The sequence below is a fragment of the Protopterus annectens genome, chromosome 3.part1 (genome assembly GCF_019279795.1).
Source record: "Protopterus annectens isolate FY-2018-M chromosome 3.part1, PAN1.0, whole genome shotgun sequence".
Taxonomy (NCBI): Eukaryota; Metazoa; Chordata; order Ceratodontiformes; family Protopteridae; genus Protopterus; species Protopterus annectens.
Window position 1 is genome coordinate 69,013,199 of NC_056732.1, and position 25,115 is coordinate 69,038,313.

The 25,115-nt window shown below is 41.7% G+C and overlaps 1 protein-coding gene across 3 annotated transcripts in view; it reads right to left on the bottom strand.

Annotated features, from left to right (window-relative positions):
• Window positions 1–25,115, bottom strand: part of NTAQ1 (N-terminal glutamine amidase 1) — an 868,727-nt gene that overhangs the window by 752,951 nt on the left and 90,661 nt on the right. The gene's annotated exons all lie outside the window — the stretch shown is intronic.

The following is a 25,115-nucleotide window of genomic DNA, read 5'->3' on the forward strand; positions in this document are numbered from 1 at the left end:
TCTGTAACACCAGAGTATGAACTGCTTCGCCAACAGGGCATTACATATTAAGCGCCGAGTACTAAGTATAACCACAACTTTCTTACAACAGATTTACGAAATTTGCGAAGATGTAACACAAGAAATTAATAAACTACACAGATTAAGTACTGATAACAAACAAGCTTCTTGCAATAACTACACCACCAATGAAACTCTTACCATACCATATTAACCTCAGAAAACAATGTAATGGCGACCTCTGCGCGCACTTTCAGTGATGCTTATATGCACGTGCAAGTACAATTTCATGGCAACTTTGACTAAAAAACCGAAGCCACCTTATTATCAGTATCCTCCGCGTAGAATTATAACAGAAACAAGAGTAAATAAAAGAGCTTGAAGTTTTAATTTAAAGTTTAAAACTTCAAGCTCTTTTATTTTACTTTCTTGTTTCTGTTATACTAACTACACTACATAGTAATATGCCAATACTCAAACTTAGTCTTGTTTACATTAATATCTACTCTAAAACTCTAAATTACCATTTGCTCATTTAGTAACTTTTAAATTTACTGTAACTGACTCGCTTCTTTCCTAGGATGCACTTGCCCAAATTGATATCAACACAGATGGCATGAAAATGAAATTATTCATCTGAATGTACAATGTAATGCAATTCTAAAACACTTCTGAAGGTCACATGTGTGTGAAACAACAGAATATCCCGAAAACTGCCGGATCCAAGACGGTTTGTAAATCAGCTTCAGAAAAGTACAATAACAAAAACGATGCTAAAACGACGCTGCTGTTTTCATAATCATAAAATGTACTTCAGCATTCTCCAAACCCAGACAAGATGCCATGATTACTCATTCAGTAGTAGCATGGCATCAAGCATTTATGTTGCCCGTTAAACACATTTGCACTATCAAAATCAAAACCAACCATGTCACAATATCTAGTAGTAATACATGACAGAACTTTGCCAGATGAGAATCACGGTTTACTCAGAGCTTTCTCTGTAATATTCCTTCACTATTAATAAACTGATTGCTTTTGAATTCTGCCCTACTTATAAACGTGCTTTAAACACCCTGAACTACAAAATAATAACCTCCGTTCTAATTACCTGTCATTTAGCTGATCCTCGGTTTCGGGGAGTGGATGGACCACAAGTGAAGGGACCTAGTAATTATATTTCAATAAATAAATAAAAACAAAGTGCATAAGATAAGAACAATTTCTTTAAAAACAGAGAGCATAACTAAGTTTAATAACAGGAGTGTTTAGCTTGAATGCAGTAGGCACGTTTTATAGAGAGAGAGAGGCAGACTAAGAAAATAAGACCATTTGACATAGGAGTCTTTCAAGCACAAACGCACGCACATTAATTAAATATAACATACTTCTCAACTCTGTGTTTTCTCTGGAGTGAGGGACAAGTGAAAAAAATGGCAGTGGCCGGGTTCAAAACCAAGGGCATTGTAACAATGTCTTCTGTATTGGGTGTTAGAATAACAGGTTCTGCATTAGCACGTATTTTCTGTAGTGTCCGAAATACGTGAAATCTGAAACTCGTTTGTCTGCCATACTTAGTTACTACATTCCTCACTGTTTTGGTAAATACTGGAAGTTTTACACTACAGGGAAACCATGAAAACATAAGGCACAGCTCAAAGACGATCATCTGGAGCGTTTCTCCCCGAGCCTCCACTGAAAAGTTGCTCGTTCCAAGTTGGACTTTTATGTTAAATAAATAAACAAAGTCAGACACCTTATGCATAATTAAGTGAATATGGAGCACTATCAAAAACTTCCTGCTAACAGAATACACAACCAGAACAAGTCTGACCACTATAGCTTACCTTTTACTGCTGTAAAATAAATGTAGAATGTAGTCAGTGTGTAAATCCAACTTCTTCACCGCGATCTCACTCCTTCCTTCACCGCAAATGTAAAAAAACGACCGAACGGTGTTTTGGCGCATGCGCATACCAGCTGAAAGACGATGGCAAGAAAAAAAACGTGAAAAAAGTAATTTTGTGCATGCGCAGAATAGCTGAAGGACGCGGACGTGAAAACACACGGAAAAAAAAGTTAAATTTCAATTTAAGGGCCGCGGGCCGCATGGAAGAGCTCTGGGGGCCGCATGCGGCCCGCGGGCCGCGGGTTGGACACTCCTGTGCTAAACCTTGGAGGCTGAACCTGCAAGAAATCTTTCACTGTTTGTACAGATTTTGCCTTCTCTTCCATTTTCTTCAGTACCTGTTGGGCAGGAGAACCAAATAAACTGACCTTATCCATAGGAGCATCTAATAGTTTTGCTTTAACATGGTCCAGCAATACTTGTTCTTTCAACCATGCATGCCTTCTTATAACTGTGCCAGTCATGGCTGATCTAAATGAAGCCTCCAGTGCATCATAGCCACATTTTAAGGAATGGTTACTAACCTGTTGAATGTTATTTACCATTTCTAGAACATATTTCTTATCTAAAGAATCATCCGAGGACAGTTTCTTAGTTAACTGATCAAGCATAAACTCTTGGTATTGGATCATATGAAACTGACAGTTCAATGCTCTAGCTGAGAGAGTAGCAGAGGTGTATACTTTTTTACCCCATCTCTCTAAGGACCTGGATTCCCTTTCAGAAGGGAGAGGGTTTTTAGCTGAGGTCGAAGCTACTGCCTTAGGCCCCTGGGAAATAGTCTCAGGATCTGCGAAAGGAGCCTTGTATAAATGGTGATGAGTGTCCGGGACCCTGTAGAACCTATCGGGCTTAGCAGGGACTGGAGGTAAAGTATCAGGAGCAGTGCAAGCATCATTAAATGCATCATCCACAACAGGAAGAACTGGAGGTATAGCTAAAGGCCTATGTTGTGGTAAGTGTAAAAAGGTCCTAAGCCTTTTCCTTGAATCTGAGAAATCTTGTCCCTGCCATTGGAATTGCTCTCTCATGGCATGTAAAGTTTCCCCAAAAGAAAATTCCTCTGGTGGAGAAGCAGAAGGAATCGATTCTTCAGCATCGGAATCTTCATAAGTAGAAAAAGGAGCCTCTGGATGGTCTGTATTGTCTGAATCATCAGAAGAGTCATCTGAGGACACTGGCTCAGGGGGCTCTGCTCTAGGTCTCTTTTCTGGAGGTTGAGAGGCCCTGTCTGGGTGAGATTGGGATCCCCTTATTAAAGAGATGAGATCCTCTGCCAGAGTAAGCATTTGGGAACTGGAACTGGGCCTGTGAGTAGGGGGCTTAACAGGCACAGACTTAGAAGTTTTGGCTGCTTTAGCCCTGGCAAAGGCCTTTATAGACATGGCTGCAGGAGGCCTAGCAGCACCACGTGCTGGGGTAGAAACATCCAAAGGGATGGTGTCCGATAAATCTTGTGAAACCACAGTAGTAGGTAAAACTTCAGAGGCCGATTCAGCTAGGGTAGAAGGGGCCTCGGTAGTAGTCATGGATTCAGCTGAAGATTGAACCGTTTGCTCGGTTTCGGCTGAAACCGAGACACTCGTTTGCTTAACCGCGTTTCGCCGAAACCGCGACCGCGAGTGTCGGTCCTTTTCTTGCGCTTTTAACAATTTGAGTAGTCGGAGGATCCGACGGCATTATGTACGCAAAATCTGAGCCGAAAAACTGTTCAGCAAACTCCGACCGACGCCTGCGTTCGTCGGTTGAAAGAAGCACAGGCTAAACAAGTTGCTACGTCGTGGTCTGGGCCTAAACAAGGTAAGCAGTAAGAGTGGAAATCTTTATGAGGTATTTGTTTCCCAAAAGTTAAACAGTTATTCACTTTTTCTGACATCGGCTGAGGCAAGAAGGAGTCCCCAACGGGGTACTTAGCTTTTTAGAAGTCTTCGAAGTAGTATTCGGTAGTAGTAATCTCTGGATCTGACCGACCGGCACTTGCGAACAGCTTCTGCTTCGGGCGCCACGCGGCAAGAAAGACTGAGGAAAATGGCGTCGGCTGATGCCTTTATACCCAAAGAATTGCAGCTATGACGTCGGGTGAAGTGCGACACCAGCCGAGGCCAGACCCAGACTTTGGAATCCGGCCGACCGAAGGGCTGCCTGACAACAGGACAACCCATTTGTAAGGACTGCAGATGCATCCTTGAAGGACATCAAGGCTAATAAAGGTAACAAAAGCAGTTTTAATGCTCACAAAGTAAATATTAAAAAAATAAATATTCTAAATGAAAAACCCATTTATTTTATTTTATTTAAAGCTTAGTTAATTGGATAAGTAAATTTATCTAAAGACCCTTTCACAATAAGAAGGGTGCATAACATTAACTATAATAACAGACAGCACAGAAAATATGAAACCACATTTTGTATAAAATGCAGAACACAATTACTTTACCATATATACAAACACAGTTGGTACCAGACACCAAGCAAAAATAACTTACAATGTAATCATGGTGATTTACTTCTGAGGTATACTCACTAGTGTTCAACAACAACTTATACATATGCCAAAATGTGCCAGCAGTTACTTGACAGACAGTGGATAAAATAGTAAAGATTGATAATTAGAACTGAAGCATGTAGCTATCTAACCTAACTGATCTATCTATATTTGGTTCAGTATGTACACTGCAGACAGATGCAAGCAACATCTAATTACTCAAACTATCTCTGTGGTACATACAGTAACATTAAGTGTCTGTTTACCTACCATTAGAGAATGGATGAACTGTACATCAGCACCCTGAATGGAGAATGAACATTTTCCAATAGGCTATTAATCTACAAGTAATGCCCGCTGAAAAACGAGCATATCAAGCAGCCATGGAGCTCGGACATAAAAAAAAAACTAACTCCCACCATTATTTTATGTTCTCTAAGCAGCGCTTCTGCTGTTTAGGGAGTGTAAAATGTGTAAAAAAAAAAAAAAAAGAAAGAAAGAAAAGAAAATTGAAAGAAAAAGTGTGTGTGTTTATGTCTGTAGTTGTAAGTGTATGCATGCATGTGAGTGAAAGTGAGATCGATCAAACTATTATTTTACAGCACTTTTGCTGTTTAGCGAGTGCAAAACTAAATAAAACAGAAACAAGTGTGTGTGTGTATACATGTTTCTCTTTCTGTGTGTGTTTCTGTTTCTCTGTGTGTGTGAATACGTGCTTGCATGCATGAAAGCGAGGTGTGTGTGAATGAGAGAAACAAAGTGAAGAGCAAAAGTGATCCAACACTGGCAGCAGCAGCATTCAGGAGGTTTATGTACCTCTCACCTCTTAGATGCAGTTAATTGAATAAAACCTAAAATAAAGGAACAAATGCTTAAAATAGGAACATATTCCTGTTTAAAAAAAACACAAAGTTGCTTCAATAATAGGACTTGTGTTAGCATGCATTTTCTGAAACGTAAGTGTGAGTGTGTGTTGGTGGGGGGTGTCTGTGTGAGAGAGGGAGAGACAGTGAGATCAATGAAACAATGGCAGCAGCAGGTAAGAGGTTTGGGTACCTCTCGACCTTTCAGCTCAGGAAATCTGGATAAAGCCTGAAATAAAGAGGGAACAAAGGCTCAAAAATAGGAACAGATTTTAAATCCTGTACTTAAAAAAAATTAAGAAGCAAGTTAAACAACAGGATTTGTGTTAACACGAATTTTCTGAAGGAAATAAAGTCCAAAAGTCTAGTGTATGTCATTACTTAGTGACTTCAATCACCAAAGACTGTCAAGAAACCATTTTAGCAGTAAGGGACCAAAAATAAAGCAAATATTTAGATTTTTTTTTTAAATGATATATTTTGAATGTAAAATACTTCCTCAAACACCAGTTACATATAATATAGCAACTTTGAAACATTACGTGGCAGAATTATTTTACATCAAAAATATATAAAATAATAATATACTAATACAAAGATATAACTAAGAAAATAAAACAATTTTACAGACAGACCATTCCCTAAGCGCAATAATACCCTCCAGGGTATGTGTTAATCTGTAATTAATGCCCTTCCAGGGGTGGAGTCAAACCTCATAACCCCCCTGGGTGGGCATTAATTGCAAATTAACACATACCCTGTCAGGCATTACTGCTTGCTTGATTATCTACACAGTGCTTTTGCTGTTTAGCAAGTGCAAAACTCAGATATACCCTGCCAGGCAGAGACAGCAGTGTTGAATAAATTACCTATTAACAGAATGCATTCTTGTAAATAATCACAGTTAGAAGTTACTATTTTAAGAAAATGAAAAGAGGTCTTAAGCATATAGTGAAAAGATTACAGTACTGGTGAAAGTGTTTATCCTTTGCCAATAAAGCAGGTGTACTTGTGTGTTTCTTTAAGATGAACTAAGTGTATTCAGTTATTTGTCCAAGTTCAGCAGGTTCCAGTTAGCTGACCTGATTTTAATGAAGCTTTTTTTTTCTCCAGCAGCAAGGCCAAAACAGGTGTATAGAGTATATTGTCAGTCGGTCTTCTTAGGCAGTATGATGTTTGTCTGCAGTTTTCTTCCAAGGAAAGAGAAGAAACCATTACTCAATATTTTATATGCAATGAAAGAAAGTTGTAGAATGGATTAAAGCAGTCACTGGTATCAATTCGCTTTTTGTAGGTATGTTAGTAGTGTCCTGTCTCTGGAGACAGGTTGATAAATCTCTGTATGGTATTTAAAGTAATTTGTATATGGTTGGTGTTGTAGGCTGAGTAGAGGAAGAGGATGGTAAATGTGCATTCTTTGCAATAGCCCTTTTGGCTTATAAGAAAATATGGTTAAAGACTCCACGTGGGCCAGCAGAGTAATCCAGGCTGCAGAGAGCTGAATAAGCGACTTTTCTTGATACTAAGTATATTTTTTGTTGCTTTCCACATCTGAATACCTAGCAACTGTATTTCGCCTGCCTTTCTGTTACATTGAAGCTGTTTTTACTGCATTTAACTTAATATTGCACTTGGAATCCTTGTTTGTTACTATTTGACTGTATTTGTAGCAAATTCTTCTGTGTAAGCTGTAGTAGCTGATTCATAGCATTTATAAGTGTTTGCTGTACCTGTTTCTGCCTGTTTTGTGAAAAAAAGAAAAAAAAGAAAAAAATATCTCTTGTTTTTCCTGCTTTACTAGTTTAGTCCAGTTTCAGAGTTGCTGATTCCTGGGCTTTGGTTGTAGTTCCTGTGTACTGTTTCCTTGCCTTATTTCGGGGAAGGGAAGCTACCTTGCTTACCAGTGGGAGTGGGAAGCATTGAGCTGCCTTTGTCCAGTTTTGTGAGGTTTCAGCCAGTAACTAGTAGTTTATTGGTCGTTTTGGGCCAGTTTCTAGCTTTTCCAGCCCCTGGTATAAAACTTTCAGCTTGTACCTACTCAGCACAGACTCCACGTGGGCCAGCAGAGTAATCCAGGCTGCAGAGAGCTGAATAAGCGACTTTTCTTGATACTAAGTATATTTTTGTTGCTTTCCACATCTGAATACCTAGCAACTGTATTTCGCCTGCCTTTCTGTTACATTGAAGCTGTTTTACTGCATTTAACTTAATATTGCACTTGGAATCCTTGTTTGTTACTATTTGACTGTATTTGTAGCAAATTCTTCTGTGTAAGCTGTAGTAGCTGATTCATAGCATTTATAAGTGTTTGCTGTACCTGTTTCTGCCTGTTTTGTGAAAAAAAAGAAAAAAAAAAAAAATATCTCTTGTTTTTCCTGCTTTACTAGTTTAGTCCAGTTTCAGAGTTGCTGATTCCTGGGCTTTGGTTGTAGTTCCTGTGTACTGTTTCCTTGCCTTATTTGGGGGAAGGGATGCTACCTTGCTTACCAGTGGGAGTGGGAAGCATTGAGCTGCCTTTTGTCCAGTTTTGTGAGGTTTCAGCCAGTAACTAGTAGTTTATTGGTCGTTTGGGCCAGTTTCTATCTTTTTCCAGCCCCCTGGTATAAAACTTTCAGCTTGTACCTACTCAGCACAGACTCCACGTGGGCCAGCAGAGTAATCCAGGCTGCAGAGAGCTGAATAAGCGACTTTTCTTGATACTAAATATATTTTTTGTTGCTTTCCACATCTGAATACCTAGCAACTGTATTTCGCCTGCCTTTCTGTTACATTGAAGCTGTTTTTACTGCATTTAACTTAATATTGCACTTGGAATCCTTGTTTGTTACTATTTGACTGTATTTGTAGCAAATTCTTCTGTGTAAGCTGTAGTAGCTGATTCATAGCATTTATAAGTGTTTGCTGTACCTGTTTCTGCCTGTTTTGTGAAAAAAAAAAAAAGAAAAAATATCTCTTGTTTTTCCTGCTTTACTAGTTTAGTCCAGTTTCAGAGTTGCTGATTCCTGGGCTTTGGTTGTAGTTCCTGTGTACTGTTTCCTTGCCTTATTTGGGGAAGGGAAGCTACCTTGCTTACCAGTGGGAGTGGGAAGCATTGAGCTGCCTTTGTCCAGTTTTGTGAGGTTTCAGCCAGTAACTAGTAGTTTATTGGTCGCTTTGGGCCAGTTTCTAGCTTTTCCAGCCCCTGGTATAAAACGACGTAGCGATTTAGAGCGATTTAGCTGGAGCTGCCACTGTTGCACACTAGGGCAGTGCCGGTTAAGCAGGTTTAAACTATTCGGGCTACCTAAAGTCCACTCTTCAAATTTTCCCTTAAAACTACCTTCCTCGAACTATACTACTGATCAAATCAGCATATCCTATAACTAAAAAGATCATCTCTACTTGACTCCAAGTAGACTATGCTCTATCTATTAAACCTAGCACTTGCTCCTACAGTACTTATTACCTTGATACGGCACTCTTGTCATAGATAGTACCCCAAAAAGGCAACCCCCCATTTCTCGGTCACCCACGTCCCCGGAATCTTTTTAAAGTTTTTCGTCTACCCTTCTAGCATGTCGAGGGATCAGTTGCTAGTGTCCTCTCCTGCTCAGCTGGTGAACCTGGGAATATTGAGGCAATGTTTCAATTGCCTCATGTACACAGACAACCCTCTCCTCCTCCCACAAAACACAAATACATGCGAGAGATGCAACTATACGGCCAAACTGGAGGCTGAGCTCTCTCAACATAGGACTGGCAAGACCAGTCAGGAGGAGAAGGTTACCACACACACTATAGACCCAGTCTCACATAGTACCATTACAACCTCAAATCATACACATAAACACACAAAGGCATACTCGGAGGCTCTGATCAAAAAATCTACCAAAACAGCAGAGGCCACCAAAGCAGACACCCAAACAACCACCACCTCAGAACACAACACCCGCAACACATAGACCTCACAGTCAGAGTGTCAAACAGTCACAGCCCTTAAGGCCAAACACAATGCCAGACACACTAGTCATTGGTGACTCCATAGTCAGACACACTGATGTCCCGCTCACCAGACTGAGTAAGGAGAAGGTCACAGTAAGCTGCCTGTCGGGTGCTAGAATCTGCCACATAACACAAGCACTCAGGTCTCTCAACAGCAGGTACAAATATGACTCAGTCATTGTCCACGCTGGTGTAAACGACCTGAGATGTACCTCCTTGGACTACATGAAAAGAGACATTGAGGAGCTCTCTGATTATGTAGCCCAGGCAGGTATGACCCTGACCTTGAGCAGTATCCTACCTTCACCAAGAATGATGCCACAATACAGAGATAAGATGATCAGCTTTAACAATTGGCTTAAACACTGGTGTCATTCAAAGGGGATCCAGTATCTGTCTGCCTGGGATGACATGCTGGACAAGCCACGCTGCTTCGCAAGGGACGGCTTGCACCTGTCACCCCTGGGATTCAGGATATTGGCAAAGGCTCTTGCCACCCGCATAGTGCCTTTTTAGGCAAGGCTCAAATTCTAAACCTACCACCCTAGAACACAAAAAGGAAAAAACTAAGGGTAATGCTGCTCAATGCCAGAAGTCTAAATCTCAAAATGCACGACTCGAGGCCCTTCTCAGTATGGAGAACATCGATGTCTGTGCTGTGACAGAAACCTGGTTCAAGGCTCCTGAGAGCACCCCAGCTATCAGGTTTTACCTCATATCATGCGTTCCGCCCCAAAATCCGGACAATACCAAGAAAGGAGGGTATCCATATTCATCAAGGACACCCACACCTCAAGACTGGTGGCAACGCACGATGCATCGGAGACCATCCAGGTGCAATTAACCATAGGCAAGACTGCTCTGCAAATTGTAGCATGTTACAGGCCACCCTCACAAACTCAGGAAACTCACATGGCCTTCCTGAAAACACTAGAGGGGATAAATGTATCACCAAACACCATCATACTAGGTGACTTCAATTACCCTAATATAGACTGGGAACACTACTCAAGCCCAAACACCCTAGCCCAAAAGTTCCTGGAATTCATAAACTCAAATGCCATGGAACAACTAGTCACCATCCCCACAAGAGGAGATAACATACTTGATCTCATCATCACGAACATGGGAGCACAATGTTCAACACCGAAGTATACCCCTCACTGGTGAGATCAGATCACAAACTAATCTCGCTGGAGGTCCTCATCCCACCCCCACCTGAAATAAAAAGACCACAGTAAAGAACTTCTCAAAAGCCGACTTCACACTTCTAAAGACTAGTGTGGTCTCCTTTCAGGCCCCGAGCCGCGGAAAACAATACTCAAGCCGCTGAATCACTTACAAACGCCTTCTACCAGCACCTGCAGGACTGCATGGATAAGGCAATCCCAAGCAAAACAAAGACTCTTTGTACCAAAGGCAAGCGTCCAGTCTGGTGGACCCCAGCCATAAACAAACTCTACAACAAAAGGAGGAAGCTACTACAAGATAGAGCAAAATCCTTAAAAGGTAAGACACCCTTGATCACTATAAGTAAAAACTAAGAGCTCTCATAAAATCATCCAAAGCAAATTTCGAGAGAAAAATAGCTAAAGACTCAAAAGACAATCATAAGGCCTTCTTTAGCTATGTTAGAAACCTAGGAGGAAACTCCCAGATATGCTCAGAACTAGTTCAAAATGATGTGAAGATTACTGATCCTACAGACATTGCCAACATACTGGCTGACAGGTTCAGTGCAAACTTCCCCACCCAAAAGGAGAGATATCTATACCAAATGAGTGCAGCCCCCAAACATCTCCAACGCCCAAGTGAGAACTGCTCTCTCCAAAGCAAAAACACAGCATCCATGGGACCCGATGGTGTCCCCGGCTGTGTGCTCCACGAACTCAATGAGGAATTAAACCCACAGCTCGACAGCTGTTTAATCAAAGTCTTACCTCTGGATACGCACTCCAGGAGTGGCGCACTGCAACTGTGGTCCCACTTCACAAAGGCGGTGCCTCCACAGACCCTGGAAATTACCGCCCATTAGCTTGACAAGCCTTATCTGCAAAGCCATGGAGAGGATCATAATGGACCTCATAAATAAAGACATAGGGAATTTGCAGACTTTGGATCCAACCCAGTTTGGCTTTGTCAAAGGCAGATCATGCCTTTTAAACTTGGTTGACTTTTTCAAACAGTCACCAAAGCCATTGATGAGGGAAAGGCAGTCCATACAGCCTACCTCGATCTGGCTAAGGCCTTCGATACAATACCCCACTCGGGTATCATTGAAAAACTCATCAGCTTAAATGTTAACCCATACATCACAAGATGGGTTGCAAACTGGCTGAGTGACAGAACCCACAGGGTCAGAGTTGCTGGCGCCATGTCAGACTCAAAGCCTGTCACAAGTGGTGTCCCACAGGGCTCAGTCCTGGGCCCACTCTTGTTTGGCATCTACTTTTCCAAGTACAAGCAAACACAGGAGGGTTATGGCTGACAAAGTTTGCAGATGACTGCAAACTGGGCCATAGTAGAAAACACATCTGACACAGATATCCTTAAGAAGGGTCTCACAGAAATGGATAACTGGTGCCAGAGCCACGGCCTAAAGTTAAATGCCAAAAAATGCATAGTCATACCCTTCGGGAAAAACAAGGTTACCCCTAGCTACCAAATAGGTGGCAATCCACTGAGCACAGAAGAAGTTATCAGGGACCTGGGGACCCAGGTTGATAGTAGTCTGTCATTCGACACCCATGTAGCTAAAGTAGTTAGGAAGTCCTTCTACATTGCCCACCTTATCATGAAGGGATTCTCATCTAGATCAAGGGAGGTCATAGTCTCCCTTTACTCATCACTCATCAGACCAATGATTGAGTACAATGCCCCATTCGAATGTATCTGACCCGACACTTGCAGCAGCTGGAGAGGACACAAAGTTCCTCACCAAAAGGATAAAGGGTCTCAAAATCTGTCCTATGCTGCCCGACTGAAAGAACTCCAGCTCTATTCAGTCGCCACGCTTGCTCAGAGGTGACCTTTGCCTAACATACAAGGCCATGTCAAACCCAGATTTGATGAATATGCTTCACCTCAAAAAATCTAGATCCATCAGAGCCACAAGGGCGGGAGACTTAAACCTTGACACGGCTATTAATAGGACGTGCTGGAGGGATAGATTCATCACCCAAAGACTCCCTATGCTGTGGAACAAAATCCCGGTACATGTGAGGCAGAGCACCTCGCTGGCCTTGTTCAAGAGAAATCTTGACCAATGGATGGGAGATCGCAGATATACCCCAGGAATTACCTCAGTGTCACTGCTCGACAGAGGCACAGCAAAATAATGGGTATAGTTCCCCATACTAAAGGGGTGGCGTAAGCCACAAAATGATGGGCTAGGCTTATAAATGCCCTCGGGCAGATAGCCTAGTATGAACCTATGAACCTAAGTAAGAGGCTTTCAGTTGTACTAAAACTTTTTTTTTAAGATGGCTGTATCTGCAGTATGAATTACAGGTTGCCCCTAGGTTAACTAGCTTTATGGTTTCATTCCCAAGTGTTTTTGTTAGCATGGGAAGACACATGGTTATACTCTTCAAAATCATTCAAAAAGGACTTTTCAAACGAGTTGACATTCAAATTAAATATACAAACTGTACTTTTTTAAAATTATACATGTGTATATATAAAAGCATGTGCGTGGAGACATGCGTAAATGGGCATACCTTCGTTGAAGGTTGTGCGGCAGAGCTGGCAACAAGGTAGGTAAAAATCAACTGACAATCATTAGCGGACTGGAGTTCCGCTGTGGCGACCCCTAACCAGGAAAAGCCGAAAGACACAACAACACATATAAAAGCATGACTAAAAGGCACACACACACACACAAAACTAGAGATGGATGATTGTGTGTTTGGTTGACAGCTGGTTTACTGTTAGCAGGGACTGTGGGGGATACAACCCCGCACATTATGAGTGCAGGGTGGCTTGCCACCCTGCAAAAACAGTGGTTTTGGAATTGGTTAGATTTGTTAACATTTTGTGTTGCACCACCCAAACCCCCTGCTAATTATATATACCAACTAAGATGAAGCACAATGGTGGGGAAAGTGTATAAATACTTATGACTTTATTTAATTCAAATTTATTACACATGGTAGAGCACTGATCCCAGATATTTAATTCAAATTTATTACACATGGTAGAGCACTGATCCCAGAGGACACATTTCAGTTTCAGCCCAGGGAAAATACAATAGTTACATGACATTACATACAAAGTGAATGACAAAATGCAAGATACACATATCTTATATACAAAATGAATGTCACAGCTGGCTTGAGAAAATAAAGGAAACCGTAAATTACATTATATACAGAGTGAGTGAAAAAAAAAACATCATATACATGCATTATATATACAATGGAAATCAAGAGTTGGCATGTTGAAAGAATCAAAATAAAATCAGAGTAAAGTATGTAAATAGAAGAAGGGAATGAAAATGTTAAGTTATAACAACTTCCTTAGTATAACGTCAACTGTGTTGATTTGGGAGTTTAGATAAATTTAAGTAAACCCATATGTATACATACATACATAAATACATACATTATATGTATGTATATATATATATATATATATATATATATATATATATATATATATATATATATATATATTATATATGCACACACACACACACACACACACACACACATGCATACATATATGGCTGCGGTGATGCAGCGGTTAGCATTGTCACCTCACCTCACAGCAAGAGGTTCTCCGGTTAGAGTCTTGGCTGGGGTGTCTTCTGTGTGGAGTCTGCATGTCCTCCCTGCAGTCACGTGGGTTTCCTCCGGGTGCTCAGGTTTCCTCCCATACTCCAAAGATAAGCAGTAGGTGGATTGGACACTCTAAATTGGCCGTAGGTTAGAATCTGTGCATGAGTGAGTGGTACGAATGAACTACCATGGCAGGGCTAGCCACCCGGCAGTGTAAACCTTGGCTCAAGATGACCGTCACTGCGGAAGTAACACCAAGAAAATCTAAAGGTATTACTACTCAGTGCTAGGAGTCTAAACAAAAAACTCCACTCCCTAGAAGGTCTCTTTATCCTAGAGAATGCTGGGTCTATGCGGTCACTGAGACATGGCTTAAAGCCACAGAGAGCACACCAAAAGTGCAAGGCTATAATGCCTTCTACACATTTAGGCCAGCTACTTCACAGGCAGGGACTAAAGGTGGAGGTATCTCTGTTTACATCAAAAGTAATTATACTTCAAGGCTGGTCAAACAGAACAATGCACTTGAGCTGATTCATGTTCAATTCACCATAAGTAAAAATCCAATACCACTTCCTTGCAAGCTATAGATCCCCACTATGACCCAAGAAACCCATATCATGTATTTAAACTTTAACCATCTAACACGATACCATATTCATGGGTGACTTTAATTGCCCCACTATTAACTGGGAATCCTATACGACACCAAACATACATGCACAAAGATTCCTGGATTTTGTGAACACAAACTCCCTGGACCAGACAGTCAATACACCAACCAGGGGTGCAGCCATACTGGACTTCGTCCTCACCATTATGGTAAACTGCTGCACATCCCCTACCGTAATGCCTTTCCTGGTAAGGTCAAACCACAAAATGGCCTCCTCTGAAGTAAAAATAAACCCTGGACGCCCAGCTAAACTTGGAATATTCAGGAACTATTCTAAAGCTAACCTCCTGCTATTAAGTGAGAACCTGGCAAAATTTGAAGCCCCCATTAACCCTGAGAACACTTCTGCCTATGCAGAACTATTCACAGAAACCCTGTACAAGCATGTTAATAGCTGCATAGAGGCAGCTGTATCCACCAGGCAGAAGTACAGAACTAATTAAAAAAACAAGCCACCCTGGTGGAATCACAAAATCAATCGGTTGTATAACAGGAGGAAGAAAATCATGGCAAAAATTAGGAGGTGCAGCACCCAGCAGGATAAAAGCACTCTCATCAAACTAAACAAACAACTCAGAAGACAAAGTCTACCAAAGCCACATTTGAAGTAAGTTTGGCCTCCCAGGCAAAGGACAACCACAAAGCATTCTTTAGTTATGTCTGCAACCTCAAAAGGCAATACACAACTGTGTGCAGGCACTCATTGTATATGGAGCCACCTACATCGAGCCAGAAGATATTGCAAACCTCCTGGCTGATACGTTCAGCTCCAACTTTACCCCTCTCTCCCCCTCAACCTTCCCTCAAGAAATATCAGATATAACTCCCCCTACTATCACTAAGGAACAGGTCCTTAATGTTCTCTCTAAGACCAAAAACACTGCATCAATGGGCCCAGACAATATCCCAGGATGCCTTCTAAATAGCATGAAACATGACCTATCAGGGCCTCTGGAATTACTTAACTGTGGCCTCCAAACAGGCTTCATGCCTCATGAACAGGGAAAGGCAACAGTCATCCCTCTGCGCAAAGGTGGACCATCTACAGACTCTGGAAACTACAGACCCATAAGTTTCACTAGTCTTGTATGTAAAGCCATAGAAAGAATTATCATGGAGATGATCAACAGAGATATAGTAAACCTCCAGGGTCTATATTAGAACATCAAAGTTTCAAAACTTCGAAAGTTCTAATATCGACCCCTATTCAGCGAAAGCTGAAAATATCGAAGCAACAGAAAACCACATTTTTTCCTACGGAAAGAATTTGGTTGTCTGTTGCTTTGGTACTTTCAGCGCTGTGGTGGAAAGTTACAGGTTGGGTTCAGGTAAGTGTGTGATTGAGTGTGGGTTAAGTTAGTTAGGGTTAGGGTGCGGGTTAAGTTAGTTAGGGTTAGGGTGTGGGTTAGGTATGTGTGCGATTGTGTAGACATGAGGGTTAGGGTGGGTTAGGTGAGTAAGGGTTAGGGCACGGGTTAGGTATGTGTGCAATTGTGTGGACGTGAGGGTTAGGGCGGGTTAGGTGAGTTAGGGTTAGGGCGTGGGTTAGGTATGTGTGCGATTGTGTGGACGTGAGGGTTAGGGCGGGGTAGGTGAGTTAAGGTTGGGTCGCAGGTGAGTTGAGTGTGCGATAGTGACTGACCTTAGGGTTAGGGTTTGGGTTAAGGTACGTGGATAGTTAGTGGTGTGTGTATAGTTTAGTGTAGGTTTAGGTGCAAGATTTTAGGTGTATGTGTGTGGATTGCTGTTTGGTTGGTGTGCTTGTGTTGTGCGTATGTGTTTTGGAACTGCAATTATTTTCCCTAGGAAAAAATTTGCTGTTCTGTATGTTCGATGTTTTCAGCTTTCTCTGAATAGGGGTCAATATTAGAACATTCAAAGTTTAGAAACGTCGATGTTCTAATATAGACCCAATCTCCAGACACTAGAACCAACACAGTTTGGTTTTGTCAAGGGCAGATCATGCCTTCTCAACCTGGCAGACTTCTTCGAGAAGGTCATTAAAGGAATGGATGAAGGCAAAAATCATTCACACTGCCTATCTTGACCTGGCCAAGGCATTTGATAATACCCCACTTGGGGTATTGTTGACAAACTTAAGAGGTTAGGTACAAACCTGTATGTCACCCAGTGGATAGCCAACTGGCTCACAGACAGGACCCAGGAAGTTAGAATTGGGGAGTCCACCTCTATAAAGAGGCCAGTCACAAGTGGAGTCCCTCAAGGATCAATTCTTGGACCTCTCCTTTTTGGCATTTACTTCACAGAAGTCAAGGCCAATATCAGTGGTCTCTGGCTGACTAAATCTGCAGATGATTGCAAATTAGGAGCTGTCATTGAATGTCATACTGACACAAATGCTCTCCAGGAGGGGCTGACAAACAAACAACTGATGTCAGAGCCATGGACTGAAACTAAATGCCAAGAAATGCATAATAGTATCCTTTGGGAAGTCATCCATCCCTGGTAACCATCATATTGAGAACACACCCCTTGGAGATGACTCAGTAGTTCATAGGTTCATACTAGGCTATCTGCCCTGGGGCAATTATAAGCCTAGCCCGATTTAGTTTGGCTTACGCCACCCCTTGATTTGAGTATACTGTGCCCTTTTTAAGGTTTAGTTTGCTGTGCCTCTGTCTAATAGTGACACGGAAGTAATCCCCGGGACAAACCTACGATCCCCCATCCACTCAAGATTCTTCTTGAAGAGATTCAGTGAGGTGCTCTGCCTAACATGAATTGGAATTCTGTTCCAGAGCGAAGGGAGCCTCTGGGTTATGAATCTGTCCCTCCAGCAAGTTCTATTTATTTCAGTGCTGAGGTTCAAGTCCCTCTAGCGTGTGGCTCTAAGGGATTTAGATTTACTGAGGTGGAGCATGTCCATTAATTCTGGATTGGACATAGCTTTATATGTCAGGCATAGATCGCCTCGAAGTAGGCGGTATGCAACTGAGTAGAGCCGGAGTTTTTTTAACCGAGCAGCATATGGCATCTGTTTGAGTCCCTTGATCCTCTTGGTGAGGTACTTTTGGGGTCTTTCTAATTGCTGCAGGTGTCGGGTAAGGTACATCCTAAAAGGGGCATTGTATTCTATGATGGGCCTGATGAGGGATGAATAAAGGGGCACGATTACCTCTCTTGATCTAGATGTGAATCCTTTCATGATGAGGTGGGCTATGTAAAAGGTCTTTCTAACCACTTTGGCAATGTGGTTGTCAAAGGAGAGATTACTATCAACTTGGGTCCCCAGATCCCTAATTACTTTCTCTGTACTTAATGGGTTACTGCCTATGTGGTAATTTGTGGGCACATTGTTTTTGCCAAAGGGTACGACTATACACTTTTTGGCATTTAGCTTTAGACCATGGCTCTGGCACCAGTTATCCGTCTCTGTGAGACCTCTTTGAAGGATGTTTGTGTAGCTGGAGAGTTGATTATGAAGCCTAGTTTGCAGTCGTCTGCGAACTTGGTGAGCCATAGTCCTCCCGCATTGGCCTGTACCTCGGAAAAGTATATACCGAACAAGAGCGGTCCCAGGACAGAACCCTGTGGGACGCCACTTGTGACCGGTTTCGAGTCTGACATGGCTCTAGCAACTCTCACTCTGTGGGTTCTGTCTTTGAGCCAGTTTGCGACCCATCTTGTGACATAGGGGTTTATATTTAAGCTGGATAGCTTATCTATGATGCCCGAGTGAGGTATTGTGTCAAATGCCTTTGCTAGGTCCAGATAGGCTGTGTGGACTACCTTCCCTTCATCTATGGCTTTGGTGACTGTTTCGAAGAAGTCAACCAGGTTCAAAAGGCAGGATCTGCCCTTGATGAAGCCGAACTGGGTAAGATCTAGTGTCTGTAGGTCCCCAATGTCTTTGTTTATGAGCTCCATGATGATCCTCTCCATAGCCTTGCAGACTAAGCTAGTCAAGCTTATGGGGTGATAGTTTCCAGGGTCCGTGGAGGCTCCACCTTTGTGGAGTGGGACCACTGTTGCTGCACGCCATTCTGTGGGCACATATCCTGTAGTGAGGCTGAGATTGTACAGCTGTTTTATTTGACGGATTAGTTCTTCTTGGAGTTCATGTAGGACGCAACCCGGGACGCCATCTGGTCCCATAGAAGCAGTGTTTTTTGTTTTGGAAAGGGCAGCCTTCACCTGAGCATCAGAGATGTTTGGGAGGCAGCCCTCTGCCGGGATAGATACTTGCTCTTTTTTTGGGGGGGGGGGGGTGGAGAAGTTTGCACTGAACCTGTCTGCCAGGATATTGGCGATGTCTGTGGGTTCAGTGTATTTTTTGTCATTTAAAATCAACTCAGAACAAGTCTGAGAGTTGCATCCCAGGTTCCTAACATAACTGAAAAAAGCCTTATGATTGTCTTTAGTGTCCTGAGCAATTTTTCTCTTGAAGCTGGCCTTGGAGGATTTTATGAGGGATCGTAATTTTTTGCTAGTGCTGATCAGGGATGCCTTCCCTATTAGGGATTTTGCTTTATCATGTAGCATCTTCCTCCTTCTGTTGTACAGTTTATTTATGGCTGGGGTCCACAAGACTGGACACCTGCCTTTGGATGTTTGGGTTTTGGTTTTGTTTGGGATAGCATGATCCATGCATTTCTGGAGATGTCCGTAGAATGCGTTTATATAGGATTCTGCAGTTTGGGCCGTAGTTTCCACTGGCCCTGGGGCCTTGAAGGATTCCACTTCGGTTTTGAGAAGTGAGAAGTTTACTTTTGAGAAGTTTTTCACTGTGGTTTTCTGGGCTGGGGGTGGGGTCGGGATGTGGACATCCAGTGAAATTAATTTATAGTCTGATCTTACCAATGAGGGATATACTTCAGGTGTGGAGCATAGAGTCCCCATATTGGTAATGATCAGGTCTAGTATGTTATCCCCTCTTGTAGGAGTGGTGACTAGTTGTTCCATAGCATTTGAGTTTATAATTTCTAGGAACCTTTGGGCTAAGGTGCTGGGGCTTGAGTAGTGCTCCCAGTCTATGTTTGGGTAGTTGAAGTCGCCCAATATAATGGTGTTCGGAGAGATCTTCAAGTTCTCCAATGTTTTCAGGAAAGCTGAGTGGGATTCCTGACTTTGAGAGGGTGGTCTGTAGGATGCTATAAACAGAAAAGCAGTCTTGCCCACTGTTAGTTGCACATGGATGGTCTCCGATACTTCGTGCAATGCCACTAACCTGGAGGTGTGGATATCCTTGATAAATATGGACACTCCCCCTCCTTTTGTGGTTCGGTCCAGGTTTTGGGGCCAAAAAGCATGATATGAGGTATAACCTGGTAGTGCTGGGGTGCTCTCTGGAGCCTTGAACCAGGTTTCTGTCACTGCACAGATATTGATGTTCTCCATACTGAGGAGAGCTTTGAGTGCGTGCACCTTGAGGTTAAGACTTCTGGCGTTTAGCAGCATTACCCTTAGTTTCTTGTGCTGTCTATGGAGGTGGGTTTGACTTTTGAGCCTTGCCTAAAAAGGCACTATGGGGGTGGCAAGAGACTTTGCCAATATCCGAAAGCCCAGTGGTGACAGGTGCAAGCCACCCCTAGCGAAGCAACGTGGCTTGTCGAGCATGTCATCCCAGGCTGACAGACACTGGATCCCCTTAGAATGACACCAAAATTTTAGCCAATTGTTAAAACCGATCATTTTGTCTTTGTACTGTGGCATCATTCTAGGTGAGGGTAAGATGCTGCTCAAGGTCAGGGTCATACCGGCCTGGGCTACATGATCAGAGAGCTCCTCTATGTCTCTTTTCATGTAGTCCAGGGAAGTACATCTCTGGTCATTCACACCAGCATGTACAATGACTGAGTCATATTTGTATTTGCTTTGGAGTGACCTGAGTGCTTGCATTATGTGGCTGATCCTAGCGCCCGACAGGCAGCTCACTGTGACCTTCCTTTATTCAGCCTTGTGAGCGGGATGTCAGTGTGTCTGATAACAGAGTCACCTATTACAAGAGTATCAGGTGTGTTATTCAGCCTTAAGGGCTGTGGCTGCTTGGCACACTGACTTTGTGGGCTGTGTGTTGTGCGTGTTTTGTTTTGGGGTAGCGTTTGCTTGGATGTCTACTTTGGAGGTCTCTGTTGCTTAGGTAGATTTTTATTTAGAGCCACCGAGTATGTTTTTGTGTATTTATGTGTTTGGTTCGCTGATGTGGTGGGACTATGTGATACTGGAATTGTGTTGTGTGAGGTTACCTTCTCCTCCTGACCTGTTTCACCAGTTTTGAGATGAGAGAGCTCAGCCTCCAGTTTGGCTATATGGTTGCATCTCTCACATATATTTGAACCTGTTTGGAAGAGGAGAGGGTTGTCCGTGTACATGAGACAGTTGTAACATTGCCTCAAAATTCTCAGATTCACCAGCTGGACTGGAGAGGAAACCATTGACTGACCTTTGGACATTCTAGAGTAATATAGGGAAACTGAATTAAGACAGACCAATAGGGGACAAGGTAATCGTAGAGAGTATAACAGTAAGTAGTGCTTATGGTTTAATAGTGCTAACTTGTAAGATTACTTATTTGGACCAGTGAAGGGCCTTAGAATGAGAATATGGTGTTGAAATTGGGAGATAGAGCAGTTCTAAGGGAAAAAGTGAAGAGCAGACTTTGTGGAACCAGGAATAGTTTAAACCAAATTAGGCGGCGCTGCCCGTTGTTGCGCTATGCACAAAAACGCGCAAAAGAGGGATTTAAGAGAGGAAGATCAAAGAGTTTGGAATTGACCCAAAATGGCCAATAAAACTACAGTTTCAAGTCAGTAACCACTCCCACAGGGGCGGGCAGGCAGGCTGCTCAGTGTTTATCACTGCCACTGATGAACAGAGAGACTTCCCTTTAGCCCAAGCAAAAAATGGCCTCCAAGAAACTTACAAACAGTTCAGAACAGCAAGCCTGTAACTGAACTTTTTTAAATCTCAGAAAAGTGGAAAAAAAGCAAGATTTTTTTGTTTTTTCAGAGATAGCAGAGGTTCACAAGTTATAACAGTGCAGTAAATGACCCCACACTTGAGTGCTAGGCCAGAGACAGATAAAATGCAAGTTTTGAGAAAAAAACGATTTTAAAAATAAGTGCAAACAGGAAATTCAGTAAGGGACTTGGGGACACACCACAGATAGTAATCTAGCATTTGATCATCACATGTCTACAGTGGTGAGGAAATCATTCTATGTTGCAAACTTATAAACAAAGGTATGGCATCTAAGACCGAGGAAGTCATTGTTCCACTGTATTCGGCATTCATCAGAACTATAAATTATAATTTGCTTTCTAGCCTTGCAGGCTCGGCACCTTATTTGTTTTTATTCATCAGAACTATCACTGAGTACAATGCCCCTTTGGTATGTACTTAACTAGGCATATCCAACAAATGGAATGTTCACAGACGTTTCTCACTAACAGAATACAGGGTGTAAGTAATATGGCTTATGTAGACTGCCTCAAGGCCCTATCCCTGTATTCTGTCTCCTACATGCTTTTGAGGGGAGATCTATGCCTGGCATACAGGGCATTGTCAGATCCCAAATTGATGGACTTTCTACATATCCACAAAACAAAAGATTTAAACCTTGCCTATGATATAAATAGGACATGCTGGAGAGAGAAGTATGTAACCCAGAGACTACCCGCTCTATGGAACAGGCTCCCCATCCATGTGAAGCAGTGTTCCTCCCTAACCCAATTCAAGTGCAACTTGGACAATTGGATGGGAAACCGGAAATTCATCCCTGGTTTGGCACCTATGTCTCTAATGGACAGAGGTAACCTGTAAATAGTTCATCTCCCAGGCCCATGCTTACACTTATCAAGGGTATCAAAACTTGTCAGAGATTTGGGATGCATGGTTAGGCTTAAAAAGGCCCTTGTGGTTGTTAGCCTTGTAAACACTTATAAACCTATGAAGCCTGACCCCATGTGCAAAATGGGAAAAGGGGTTGAGGACGGAGATTGTGTGTGTGTGTGTATATACATATATATCTGTGTGTCACACACACACACACACATATATATATATATATATATATATATATATATATATGTATATATTACACACGTGCACACACACAAATACACATTTTATATATATTTCTGTATATACATATATATATATATATATATATATATATATATATATATATATATATATATATATATATATATATACACACACACACACATACATACATATACACAGACACAAATTTTATATATATATATATATATATATATATATATATATATATATAGAGAGAGAGAGAGAGATACGCACACTGGGTGCATGCGGATGCAGCAAGTAGCATTTGGTGTCTTATATGTGTTCGCCTTGGTCATGTCACTTCTTTTTCATTAACATGGATTTTTATCGTTTTATTGTTTTACATGTTTTTTTTTTTCTCGTACTTGTGTATATTGTGGAGTTAACAGAGCTGCACATAAGGATGGCAAGATATTTTATACTAGGGAAGTGTTTCTGGGATTGAACTGCGCAAATGAAGTTTGTACTAGAGTATTTGTACCACAGTTACTGGATGACATTTTGAGACATGTTAAAGAGACAGACAGCATGACTGGGCTCAATAAGAAGCAAGGTAAAAGAGGGGGTGTTACAGTGAGTCTAAAGAAACAGTGGGTCATTTGAATCTCTTTGACTTTAATGAATATGGGAAAAGTTCAGTCCTTGAAAAATAAGATGGATGAACTTCAGGAGAATGTTCGTTACCAGAAAGGCTTTACAGATGGTTGTATTTTGGCCTTTATGGAAACTTGGCTTACAGAATACAATCAAAGATAATGATTTGTTTACTGATGGTTCTGAAGTGCCCTTTTGGTTGGATCGAAAAGTTGAATAGACAAGGAAAACTGAAGGAGGTGGGGTATGCTTACATTTGAATAAACGATACTGCAATTCCCTGAATGTTAGAGAACTTATTCGTACATTAGATGGTGAGCTTTTTAAGTTTCATTACGTCCTTTTTACTTGCCACAAGAAATTCCACAACTTTTTATAACAGTAGCATATATTTGTCCAAAAGCAAATGCTACCTCTCCTGCAAATATTATTTTTGAGGCAATACAAAAACTAGAGATGATCTCACTGGAGGCGCCAGATTTTATATTGGGTGACTTTAATCATGTACCTCTTAAAAAATATACTTGTTAATTTTTATCAATACGTTTCCTGCCCAACAAGGTGAGATAAAATTCTACATCTTTGCTATGGGTCAATTAAAGGTGTGTATAAAGCATTTCCATGACCCCTCCTCGGGTTTGGTGGATCACAAATGTGTGCAATTATTACCAACATATAAAATGCTTCTGAAGAGGGAGAAGGTAAGAAGAAGGATAATTTGGACAATTTTGTTGATGTGATACGTTCTCATACTGTTTTCTGTAGTGACAGGTTTGTACCATGTAAGCAAGTTAAAGTTTACCCAAATAATAAGCTATGGGTAAATAACTCTGTCAAATCTAGTATAAAGAAAAAGGTTTTTAAGGATGCTGATATGTCCGATTTGTATATAGCCACTAAGAAGCTGAAAATAAAAGTTTTAAGAGCAAACAAAAATAAAGAAAACTGAATTAGAGAGTACAATGTCTGCAAATAATCTCGGATCTGTGTGGTCCAATATGAAAACTATAGCAGGTATTCAGAAGTCAAATAATAGTGATCAGATCATCTTAGATGGCCGGGATATAAATTTTCATTTTGCTAATGTCCTTAATTCATTTTTCACTTGTTTTGATATATGTCATTTGAAGCAACAACTTATAGATAATCAATATTCTACTTACGGGACAATTATTGGGGATGTTGAATGGGCCTTTGGGGGGTAGGGGGATGAAGTTTGCTCTGAACCTACCTGCTAGCAAGTTGGCTAAGTCGACAGGATCAGTGTAACTGGTACCGTTAAGTACTAATTCGGAACAAATCTGGGCTTTGCCATGGAGGTTCCTGATGTAACTGAAGAAGGCTTTGTGGTTTCCCTTTGTTTCGAAGGCTAGTTTCAATTCATAATTGGCTTTGGAGGTTTTCACTAGTGATCTAATTTGCTTGTTGGCTGAGGAGGGAGTTATTCCAATTTGGAATTTGTTCCTTTTTACCCTTGGACAACAGTTTCTTCCTTTTGTTGCAAAGCCTGTTAATAGAGGATGTCCACCAGACAGGTTTGTGTTTTCTTAAGGTACATGTTTTAGTTCTGTTGGGTATGGCCAAGTCCATGAAGTTGTATGCTGCATCGGCATACTGTTCAGCATAGATTTCTGCATCCTCTGAGGGGGGGGGGGGGTGTGAAGCTACTGATACCCTCCCTTAGGAGGTTGTAGTCAACTTTTGAGAAGTTTTTTAGCCTGGTTACGGCTGGGGAGGGCTGGGTGTTATAGAAACTTTGAATGAGACAGACCAATGATCTGATCTC